Below are 12,186 nucleotides of genomic sequence, written 5' to 3'. Positions count from 1 at the left end.
AGTTAACTAAAAAGTGGCTAACAAATCTACAGAGAGGACCAGGCATGGTGGCTCACACCTGTAATCCTACCTACTCAGGAGGTAGAGACTGAGTGGCTCACAGTTTGAGGCCAGCCTGGGCAAAAAGCCTACTCCATAAATAAAGTTGGGCATGATTGTACATATCTATAATCCCAGATTATGATCCAAGGCTGGGCCCATGTGAGAGAGAGAGAGAGAGAGAGAGAGAGAGAGAGAAGGCTTTAGAGATGGAGAATTCTCCATCTCAAAGAGGTGTCCTGAAAGACCCAGTGACCAAGTAGAAGGTAACAGGCAGAGAGAGGAGAGGACGTTGCAGGTGGGCCATGCAATAATGCGTGTGGGGCTGCTGGAGGGGCCCAGGAGGGCAAGATGAAGGGGAACCAGACTGTTCACACCCACCATGCTTGGCTTACTTTCCTCTTGGGGCATAAGCTGGGCATGAGGCCCAGGGCTCTACACAGCTTCAGCAAGCCCAGGGTCCCCTGGGTCCACACCCCCGGGAGACTGCATTCGCATCTGTCCCCACACAGATGGCTGGTGAAAGCAGCTAGCAGCCCCCTCCCCCACCCGCAGCCCCTTCTGTCGCGGGACTCGGCTGAGCAGGGAGCGTTATTTTTAGAAGTGGCACCATCTGTTCAAGGTGCCGAGTAGATTCTGTTCATCTCCACAGTGGCCGAGGACAGCCATGCCAAGTCAGGGGGAGAGCTGCAGAAGTAGCCTGGTCACACTCTGGCTAGGATGGTCACCAATCCATCGACCTGATGGATGCAGAAGCCAGAAATTTCCCCAGGCTCATAGGGTTTGCAATTCTGGGGGTCGGGGGTCTGGGGTGGGAACAATGCAGCTAAGGCTGAGCATGAGCTTGAGTAGGAGGCATCGTGGGTCCCCACACACCCCACCTGGGCCTGGGATGCTTTCTGGAATATTCTGAATGTCCTGGCCCTGACCTCTAAGACTGAGCAGAAGGTGATGGGCCTCAAGTATCCCTTCAGGACCTAACACTGGGTGTGGCAAAGATGGGGGCCCAACCCTGTGGTCAGGAAGGGTTGGGATACTTCCTCAGTTGACCCCAGATGCTTCCAGGCGTGTCCCACCACCTGGACAACCACTATGTGATTCAGAGCAGGGGCACCAACAACACTCAGCCTGGGTTCAAATCCTGACATCGTGTGACCCTCAGCAGCCTCCTTAACTTGCAAGGCCTCCATTTGTTCATCTTGAAAATGGGATCCCAGTACTATTGCTAGGGTTGGGTCTGGATTGCTGACGTGATGCCTGCAAAGCCACAGCACGATGTTTGGCACTGAGTTCAGTGGTCATGAGATATTAACGACCATCTGGTAAGCCAGTTTTGCTATGAAATGCAGACTTCCTTCGGAGACCTTGTTCCCAGTGTCCTCCCGTCATCCAGTGCTTTCTCTGTCTCAAACCCAGTGCCGGTGGAGGTTTGTCCTGAGCTGGGGGCTAGGAAGGCCATGTTCTTGAGGAGCTCATAGTTTCATGGGGAAGGCAAGGAGGAAAAGCCCACACAGGACAGAGGGTGGAGGATGTGGAATTAGTGATGAGTGAGTTGCAGCAAGGGGGTTGAAATTTACAGTGTCCCACTGTGGAGAGAATGTCACAGAGAAGTTGGCATTAGAACCAGGTCTTGGCAGGTAAGATTTCAATTAACAGAGAATCAGGTAGTAGACAGTTCTGGAACGGGGGGGGGGGGGGGGGCATGCATGCAGAAGGGGGGTGGGGTAGGAGTGTGTATTCGTTCAGAAAATGGCAGGGATGTCCATTAGATCACACCCAGACAGACCAGCATGGAGCCAATCGGGCAGAACCCTGGGGACCACGGTCATGGAGATTTCTCTTTAAAACAGGCACCAGGCAGGGACCATTGATGTTTTTTAATCCAGAGTGTGACATGCTCAAACCCAAAAGATGGCATAATATGGGGGGTATAGAAATTGACCCCATTTTACTTCTAGCCCTGCCACTTTCCAGCTGTATGAGCTTGCACATGGTGTTTACCTCCCTGGGCCTCAGTTTCCTCACCTGTAAAATAGGTGTTAAATATCCACTTTGGTAGGTTGTTGTAGGATAAGGTGTGTGCAGAAGCTAACAGAGCTCCTGACACCTAGAAGCTACTCCAAAAAGTGGCCACCATCATTTATACTGCCTCCAGCATGGGGGCAATGAAGGAGGGTGAGAGTTAGGGTAGCCTAGGGCAGCAGCAGGAAAGGGGTTGAAATTTGCAGTGGGGGGATTAGAGAAAATGAATAGCCATGCTGTCCTGACTGGGCACCTGACTGGATGGAAATGAGAGAGCATCAAGGGATGGTGCTTCAGATGCCATGGAACACAGGGTAATGGGAGGATAAGGACATTGGGGGAGACTGAGGGCCTAGGGCACCTTCAGAGGGGATACCTGCCAGCCACAGGAAGGTCACTTCTAGAGCTGAGAGGTCAGTCCAGTGGAAGGGTCAGTTTAGGAGCCACTTGTGTTGGGATGCAAACTGATACCAAGTGGGCAGTGTCACTCAAGAAGGCAAGAAACTACAAGGGTCAAGGGCAGAACCACAGGGAGAGCCTACAGTTGGCCCCAAACAGAAAAACCTAGAATCTTGGGCAGATGTGGTCAAAGAAACCCTGGTAGAGCAAGAAGAAGGAGGAGGGAAGAGAGGGGACAGCTACCATGAGTAAGAATATGGAGACTGGAAAGCGCCTTGGAGTTGGTCAGTGCCAGTCATCCCCAGAAGCCACCCAGGGGTCTAGCTTATCAGGCAATAGCATATGGATATTGAGGAGAGGCAACCAGGGTGATTTTGAGCCAGAAGCTGACCCACAAGACCATAGCGCCAGAAGCAGGGGAGTGTTGGTTACAAGGGAAAGTGATCCTTGGAGAGAGGGGACAGGAGCCCAAAGCACCAGGGCAGTAATTCTTCTGGCTTCTCATCCCCAGCCCATGCCACCAGACACTCATTTGCCATGCCGGGTAGGGGCTGCAGACCTGTGTTTTAACTAACTCCCAGGTGATGCCAACACAGAGGAGGGGCTCAGGGAACTGGCCTTTGAGTAGCCCTGTTCTGGGGACCCAAAGCTCCACCCAGAGAAAGAGTATCAGGAGAGGAAGGAAAAGACATTTTTGCCCAGGGGAAGGAGGCATCCCAGGTGTGAACTACAATTTATTCTCACCTGCTCTCAGTTTCTCCTCTGGTTGCCTAGCCTTCTGATGCACCTCCTGCTGGTTTGAGGCCAAGGTGGTGGCATCACAGAGTTCTCTGGATTTTCACCAAGGAGTCTCTGGGTACAGATAACCTGGGATCAGGTATGGATGGCAATGAGTGCATAGTTGTCAAGCCAGGGACAGGTCTGGTTAAGCTTAGAAGAGATAGGACAGCAACCGGCCACAGTAGTGAGAGGTCTAGATTGGAAGATACTTCACCTGCATCATTCTCTCTTCTTACTACCTTTGGATCCAAGAGTCCCACTTTATGCCTTTTTCCACCCTCCTCTTTCTCAATAGTTAGGCTTCCTGACCTCCATAGACATACAGCCTTTCCTGCTTTGGTGATCTGGACCCCAAAGGACTCATTCAGATGTTCAAAAGGAGTCTCTCAAGTTAGGCACATCCTGGAACCTCTGTGAGTGAATTTTCTCTCCTATCCTATGCAAGAAAGAACTGAATAAATTCAGTTAGCCTGAGATCCCTCCTCTGGCAGGAGCCAGAGGAAAAGGACCACGTACAATGCAAAACAATGAGTCACTAATTAGTGGAATTTCTGGCATTAGTGCAGATGGCATTGATGTACCAAGATGGCTTCTCTGTCCATAATTTAAGTGCCCCCAAGTGGCCTTTTCAGATTTCTCTTTTTCTGCCCAGGTCTGCTCACTGCAACAGCTCCATTGTCCGAGAACCATACTGGGCATCAGCATCAAATACCAGGAGTCAGCTCCCTGTGCCTACTCAGGAGCTCATGGAAGAGGCTCAGTGCCATCCCCAGCACTTACAACCAGCACCCCAGATTCAGAGGGCACCTTGGCTTTGACCTTTCTAACCCCACTGCCCAATGGTCAGCATTGCTTTTTCAGAAAGCGCTTACGGCACTTTGTTTTGTCAGCATCACAGCCCTGGACAGCTCCCTCCTATGTCATCCTCAAAGCCCACCCCTACCTCCCCAGTCAGCACTGGGATCTTGAGGACAGCTCCCAGTGGCACTAGTCTCCCAAGCCTAGCTTCTTTGCCTTCCCAACTGGTGCTGTATTTCAGTCCTGGTCAGCCTGCTGGGGGTAGAGGAAGGTTGATGTTATCAAGTTCCCTGACCTCAGCCACCTAGTCCCTCCCCATCACCCACCTCTGTTCATCCATCAACACTTTGTCCCCAGAGACAGCTCCCTGGGCCCCAGGCTTCCACTGTCAGAGGTGAAGCCTGAGGTCCCACCAGCCAGACCTGTTGTGTGTGGCAGAATGCTCACCACAGAAGAAATCTGTGCTTCTCTATAGAAACCAGACAGCAAGGCAGAGTCCTGGCCTGCTGGAGAGGGCATCAGGGTTGTTGTGAAAAGTTGAGTAACAACTGTATAGAACAGGGCTTGGCGCTTAATACACACAGCATTAGTGTTGCTCTTACCATTTTTTGTCCTTTAGGTCTCTGCTTGTAGCCCACAGGACAGAAGAGGAGCCGGGAAAGAGCAAGGGGGCTAAAAGCAGAAGGACATGTCACTGTGGCCAGTTAGGTCAGCTAGATCTAGAGGATGGGAGCAGCCCAGGCAGCAAAGAGGAACTTAAAGAAATTCAGTGTGGCTGTGGGGTAGGAAATGAGGCTGAGAGGTAACAGACATTTGCCTGGACCCAGAGAACAGGGTCCAGATCAGCTGATCCATCCCGGATAGGCCACCATAGCCAGCCTTTTCACTGTGTCCCCTCTCCTGCAATCCTGAGTAAAGCCTACCCAACACTCTGCTGCCTCGATGAGGCTTCCTCTGCTAGCGACTGCACCATTTTCACCTCATCAGAAAACTCACAAGGGTTGCTTTAAAGGGAAGGACTCTGAACCTGAAGCACATGAAGGTGAAAGTCTTGGAAGGTAAACACTGCAGTGCAGAGACCAGAGGGGGCCATGGATGGCGAAGGCAGATGATCTCTAGCCAAGTTATGTCTCCTGACCCTGGGACATTTCCCCTTCCTTCTGCCTCCAGACAAACAGGACTTGGCCTACAACTGGCACATCCCTTCCTGCTGGAGACACCTGTTATCCCCTGAGAAGCAAGTGTCAGGGGATAGGAGATCCTCCAGGATGATGTTAACATGGCCCTTCAAGCTGGATATCTGTCCGTCCCCCACCCTCACTTTACAGCAGAGGAAACTGAGGCATTGGCCCAAAGCCACACTATGAGTTAGTGAAGCGCACTGGGACACAGGACAGATAGGGACTTTGAACTGCAGAAGTCATATTTAAACTATGTCACATCCCAGCCCTGTGACCTGGACTATCCACAGGCTTTCTGAACCCCAGTTTCCTGGCCTATAAAATGGACACAATTCACGGAAGTCATTTGTCATGCAATTGCCATTAGTAGTAGTGGTCAAGCCAAGAGTGGGACCTAAAGGATCTGATGCCCAGGCAAGGGTAATTTTGGTTACAAACTCTTGATATCTAAACCAAAACCTGTCTAGGAATTCCCTGACTCAGCTTGTAGATCCTGACCACAGGGTTATGTGGAGGCTCTTTGTGGCAGAGTGAAATGGCCCTTTACAGCAAGAAAGGGGGGGTGTCTAAGTGTCTCTCTTACTGTCCATATAATCTGAGTGCCAAAGGCAGGCCCTGCCATGTGACTCTCTTGATTTATCAGTTAGGCGGGTAGGTGGATGAATGATGGAGGCATGGACAGATAAGAGGGTGAATGGAGAGGTGGATGGGCAAGTGGATGAGTTGATAGATGGGCGCAAGTGTGAAGCATGTAGAGGACAAGAAATGGAGGCTGTCCCTAGCATCCAACCTTGGCAGCCCCTCTGGAGAACAGAGGACGGTGGAGACAGCTGACCCTAAGGAGAAGAAGCTGCCCACAAAACCCTAGGTCTTTAACTGTCCTCCCCCAGCCCTGCTCCTGCCACCTGCGCCTGCAAGGCTGTTTCTGTGGGATTTTTTTTTCCTTTATCTTTTTTAGATTTTCCTTTTCTGGTTAACAGAATAGGAGTTGTCTAAAAATAGCACTGAATTTCACTTCTGAGGTATTCATTTTCCACTCCTTTTCTCCTTCTCTGTTCTCTCTCAACTGTGAGAATGCAAAGCTAAGATTGTCACTGTCAGCTTTGATGTGCACACACACACATTGTGGTTTTGCACACTCAAATGGGGCAGCACAAATCTCTCTGGCTCACTCAAGCTCGTGTATACATACACTCATGCTGACATACTCCACTAGACCTTCCTGGTAAAGTTTGTCCTTCAGGGTGACTCACACCAAACATGTGTCTTCTGACACTGTGGGTACCCTGCCCTGGCCACACGCACATCACACAGTGACTTATAGACTCAACCCAACACAGCATTTTCACACTCTTTCTGATTCAGTTGTCCCCCAGCCTTGGCCCACTTATGCTAACACATCAACCATAGTGCACATCCACTGACCCAGCACACCCACACTCACTGCACACCAACACCCATGCTCACCCTGAATCCATCAGGCTCTCTCTTTCTCACACACGTGCAGAGGAAATTCCCACCCCCCAGAGAGCTAGGTAAGAGAATGGCCAGCGCTTTCTGGGTGAGGCTAGAGAGGAGCTACCATCCTCTGTCCTGGCTGCCAGGCTTGGCTTACCACAGGGAAGAACAGCTCCCCATCACAAGGGCTCTGGGGCCATTCCAGAAAGGCCAGAATTTGCAGCCAGAAGAAGTAAAGTGTCCTACTCTGTGGGAGCTACAGGTAGTTCACCCAGACCTCAGCAGAGGGAAACCAGCCTTGTGTGCTGTGCCAACAAGCTGCAAGGCTCCCCAGCCATGTGAGAGGGGACAGGGAACCTGAGAGGGGGTGGCCAAGTCAGCTCAGAATTCTGTCTTAAAGTCAGCCTGTGAGGGCCACTCTGTTTCAGCCACAGGTAAAATCAGAAAGTGACTTAAAATATCATAGTTAGAAGTTACTGTGAAACCAGCACTGTCTGATAGTCAACAAGCGCCTTCTCAGTTAATCCTTACAAAGCCATGCAAGACTGACTGAACTTGCCCTCATTTTGAAGATGAGGAAACTGAGCCACAGAGAGATTAAGAGACTTGCCCAAGTCACACCAGCAGTAAATGGCATAGCTGGACCTAGGTCACCAGGGACCTCCATACCAGACTTGCATCCCCACATCATCATTGCTGTCAGGGATGATTCAAAGGAAATGGAGACTTTAAAAATACATTGGTGGCATTTAAATTCAGCACATCTTAACACAGAAGGATTGGGCATCCAAAAGTTATTTTTACCACATTCATTTGCAACTGTCCCAACTACCATGGTTCGCTTAGGATTTGAAAAGCTGTTGGTTTGGGAGGAGGTTGTTGTTTTGTTCTTAAAAAAAAAAAAAAAAGATAGGAGTCCTTCTCTGTTAAATTAACTAAACATATATATATTTTTTTCCTTCCTCTGCCAGCATCTCTCCTAGCAAAGACTTTTTATTAAGGTGCCCCTAACCTATTCTTGAGTCATTGAAATGTAACAATACAGTCATTTAAATGCTAATACGATGAAAATGAAGTACATAAACCTAATAGTGTCAGAATGTTCTCCTGGATTCTGAAGGGCTTGGAGCTTCAGAGCCTGAAGGGACCTCAGAGAGCACTAATCCAATCTCTTCACTTGACACGTGGGAAACTGAGTCCCAGAGAGAGAGAGGGCTTGATCAATGTCACACAACAGGGGCCAGGAAAGCAGGGAGGAGCATCTCTCTGGGCTGTGGCCTTATTAGCTGAATGACCCCCTGTGTGTTGCTCAACCTTTCTGAATCAGGACTGGCTGGACACCCTGTCCAGGCCTGCATTGCCCCTGGCTTAGAACAAGGGTGGCCACCTGTGTGGTTTTGAAAGCTGGCTGCAACTGAGCCTCATGAGGAAGCCCTGGGGGAGGCACACCTGCTAATAACAGGGGTGGGAACACTCAAGAAAGCCAGCATTGTAGTACCTGGATGCTCTTATCTCCACTTTGCAGATGAGGCTCGCTCAGCAGTCTTAGGTGACTTCTCAAGGTCACACAGCTCTCTAATCCCTCAGCCATGGAGTTGCAACAAGAACACAAGAATCTGGTGGAGTTGTGGCTGAGGAGACAGCTTCAGCTTCACACCCCTGCGAGGTTACAGAGAAGCCAGGGAGGGGAAGGCAAGGGTATGTCTCACCAATTCTGGGGGTCTCTCTTGACTCCCAGCAAACACATGAAGGAGGCAGGATAGGAAGCATTCACCCATCCTACAGATAAAGAAGCTGAGGTCTGAGTACCCAACTACAGTTACACCTCTTATAGGTAGATATTCATCCACTCACTAAACATGCACCTTCCGGGTACCTGGTACAGCCCTGGGTACAAAGTAGACATGACTACTGTCCCTATGGTGCTCTCAGATGAGTGTTAAGCAGGCCTGAGCAATAAAAGATGAAATGTGTTACAATCTGGGAGGAGTCTAGGAGCCAGGAGCACGTATGTGGGCTGGGTGGTCAGGGAGGCTTGTGAGGAAGAGACACTGAGATGAAGAGGACAGCAGCTGTTAGGGAGTTGAAGACTCAGGAGGTAGAGAGTGCTCCATACAGATGTGTGGCAGGTCTGCAGGGTTGAGGCAGCTGATAGACTCTGTGCTAACTACCAGGTCTTCAGATCCATCAGTCTGTCAGAAGATTATTTGTTTTATATCATCAAGTGCTTCTGTGCCCATGGACCTCACAGTTCTGAATTGAGCAACTCTCCCAGGAAGAGCAAGTACCAAAGCGAGCAGTGCAATTTATAAGGAAAAAACCAAGACACCCAGAACCAGGGGTGAGCGAGCGTATGCACCTGTGAGATGCAGGGATGGAACATCAAAAGAGACAGGGAAAAAAGTATGATTCACCTACCAGCAGAGCTCTGACTTTCCACTGATTCTCTTATTCCAGAGTTTAATCCCTCCATACTTGCTCACATCAGTCTCTTCCTGCACCTTTTACCATGCCTATCCCAACATATACCGGCAGACAGTGTATATTTAGTTTCTTTCTGGTCCTTTTTTTTTTTCTTACTTAAATCCCACTTAATCTGCAGGAAAAAATATTCCCTGCTCAGAGATGAGAGGGAAGGCCTCTCCCGTTATCCTGGGCTGAATCAGGTCTTCCTACTCTGGGTGTCCACAGCACCCGGGACTTCTCGTAGCGGCAAACCCATCAGGTCATGGAAATCACTAATTTCATTGTCCCTCCGCCTCACTTCCAGCTTCTAGAGGACAGAGACCATGTCTTGATTCTTTAGTGCCTGACACCAGTAGGTTCTCACAAAATGATCATTAAATGGATGGGTGGGTGGGTGGACGGATGGCTAGATGGACAGTTAGATGAATGAATGGGGGTGTGGATGGGTGGATGGATGGGTGACTGGATGGGTGGATGGACAGGGTTGGAAATCACGGTTCATCTTAACAGAATAGTCATTAATATCGACAGTAGCCTATTAGCTCGTGCTTACTATTGTGATCGCAGATATAATTGCTGCTAACGATCTGCATAGCTCATGCTGTCAGAGATATAATTATCAGTGCCTGTAAGCCATGCTGCAGGTAGCAGGGGAACAGATAGAAAGTAGCACCTCAAGTTTAAAAAGTCCCTTGTGGTTTGCAAAGCAGTCTAGTTCACATATGGTACTTCATTTAAGCCTCCTAAGAACCCATTGAGGAAGATTCATCAGGAGAATCCCCAAAGCATCCTGACTTGGAGTGTGTCTCTAGACCCAGACTTCCTGGGTTCAAATCCCAGTTCCACCACAGCCAATTCGTGTGAGCTTGGGTAATTTACTCCACCTTTCTTGGCCTCTGCTTCTGCATATGCTCTGTAGAGATAACAAAACTACTTCTCTCCTAACGTGGTTTTGATTGATAATAATGATCGCAACAATTACTGAATGCTTACCACTTGCCGTCCTTGGTTCTAAACATTTTACATGAGGTACCTCGTTCAGCCCACATAGCACCTGCAGAGTAGATTCTGTTACTTTCCCATCCCCTTTTGCTTAAGATAATGAAACCAAAGTTAATTTTCTTCTCATTCTGCTGGGAGGGGAAGAAGCCAGAATCTGAACCCATAAATTGTGGCTTCCAGAGCTCTTTAGTCTGCACACCATCTCTGAGATTTAGCTATCCTGAGCCAAATGACAACGTCTGCCATGTGGTGAGTCCTCAATAAATGCTTGCCATGTGCCAGTAATAGATTCTGTGTTAGTATTCCCAAATTATGGACATTTAAACTAGTACTCAGGGAAGCTAGGTGACACAGCTCAGGACCACAGAGTGATCCTTCTTCTATACCAGTAAGTTTAGGGCAGCCCTGGGTGTCATAAGTGTTCACCTGCCTTTGCCTTCACCTGGCCCACCCTTGTTGCCTAAGTGCCGAGGCTCGCTATTCCCAGCACCTACAAAAGTAGCCAGGAGGCAGAGGAGGGTGACTATTATTGTCCCCGCTTTATGGATGAAGGAACGAAGGCTCAAAAGGACTTGCCCAGGATTCCCCAGGCAGGATGCAGGAGAGCTCAGATCTGAATCTGGATTACTCTGATTCCAGATCCTGTGTTCTTAACCACTGCCTGGCACAGTCTACCACCAGCTCAGCACTTCAGAGAGAAAGGAGGGAGCACCTCCCAGAAAGGGAAAAGGAGAGTACCTCTGGACTCCTCCACTTTCTGGCTGTGTGCATGTGGACAAGCTCCTTTCCCTCTCTGAGCTTCAGCTTCAAGGTCATGAAATTAACCATAATGCTTCAGCTGTAAAATATGTGGAAGAGGAAGGGGACGGTGAAGAAGGGAGACTGCACAAGTAGAGCTAGCTTGAGGCCAGGCTCAGGCTGACTTTCCTCCCCTCATCCCCTTCCTTCTTACTGCCCCTGGCCCTGATGGACAGCTGTCCATATCTGCTGGGCAGGGCTAGTCCTGGTGCCAGGCTCAGCTGAGCTCAGCAGGGGCCCTTTGTCACCCAACGCTTGCCGGCCTGGGCCCTGGTGTTGGGTGTCTGGGTGGATTGGATTCTCTCCTGGCAGCCCACAGACGCTGCACTCCTGCAGTGGCCTTGTGGGCAGAAAGAGGCGGCTTCCTCCTCCTGGCTCCAGGGGTCTGCAGCCCCTGTCCTGGGTGCTGGTCTGTGGGCGCTCCAGGTGAGGGCTCCATGCACTTGAGCTCATGCTGGGGACCAAACTGTGGGTCAGTAATGTCCTCGTGACTATGAATGGCTGGCTCCTCTGGCCGGGCTCAGGATCTTGGTTATCATACTTGGTGGCAGTGAGTGTAGGCCAGGGCTTTTTCTCATCCCATCTTGTGCCCTTGGGACCTGAGTAGAGAGAAAGGAGGGAAGAAGAGTGTACTGTGGGTAGTGGTGGCATCCTGGGGAGTCATCTATTCTTGGGGCCTGGTGGCTATGTACTTAGGGGGAGGAGGACAATGTCCCAGGTTTTGTTGGACACAAGGCGTGTGTAAACAAGTTGAGGACTGCAGGAGAAAGGGAACAGAATCTGATGGGCACAGAGGAACCTAGGCATACAGGTGTCTTTGAGGGAAGGAGTGAGGCTATTAAGTTGTATGTCACACTGTATGTGACAGTGTGCATGGGTTGTCCATCAAACTAGCGTGCAGTGGGGCCCACATGTAGGTGTGTGCGGAGTTGGGTAGGGCCTAACAGCATACAGGTTATGTTGTACAGCAGCTGAGCTGTGTGTTGTCGCAGGCATATGCACAGCAGGGTGTGTGTTGGGGGTGTGTTAACACGGTCTGTTACATGGCACGGTGGACTGTTAGGGGTTTATGGTGTGTCATGAGGCTGTACCATGCTATGCCTTAAAGGTGGTGTATTGTGAGGTCCTGGGTGGGCGCTGGGAACCATTTGAATTTACAGTGTGCAGGTGTGTGAGGGGGTGTTAAGCATGATGCGTGTACATAGTCAGTGTTACTTGGGGTGACGTGTATACTTGCACCCCA

At 50.0% G+C, this 12,186-nt stretch overlaps 1 protein-coding gene across 12 annotated transcripts in view; it reads left to right on the top strand.

Moving 5' to 3' along the window:
• The window catches only part of Atp2b2 (ATPase plasma membrane Ca2+ transporting 2), a 333,232-nt gene that overhangs the window by 213,915 nt on the left and 107,131 nt on the right, over positions 1-12,186 (top strand). The window lies entirely within an intron of this gene.

The sequence above is a fragment of the Castor canadensis genome, chromosome 10, assembly GCF_047511655.1.
Source record: "Castor canadensis chromosome 10, mCasCan1.hap1v2, whole genome shotgun sequence".
Classification (NCBI taxonomy): Eukaryota; Metazoa; Chordata; class Mammalia; order Rodentia; family Castoridae; genus Castor; species Castor canadensis.
The sequence above is the reverse complement of the archived record's forward strand: the minus strand, read 5'-3'. Positions and strand labels throughout refer to the sequence as shown.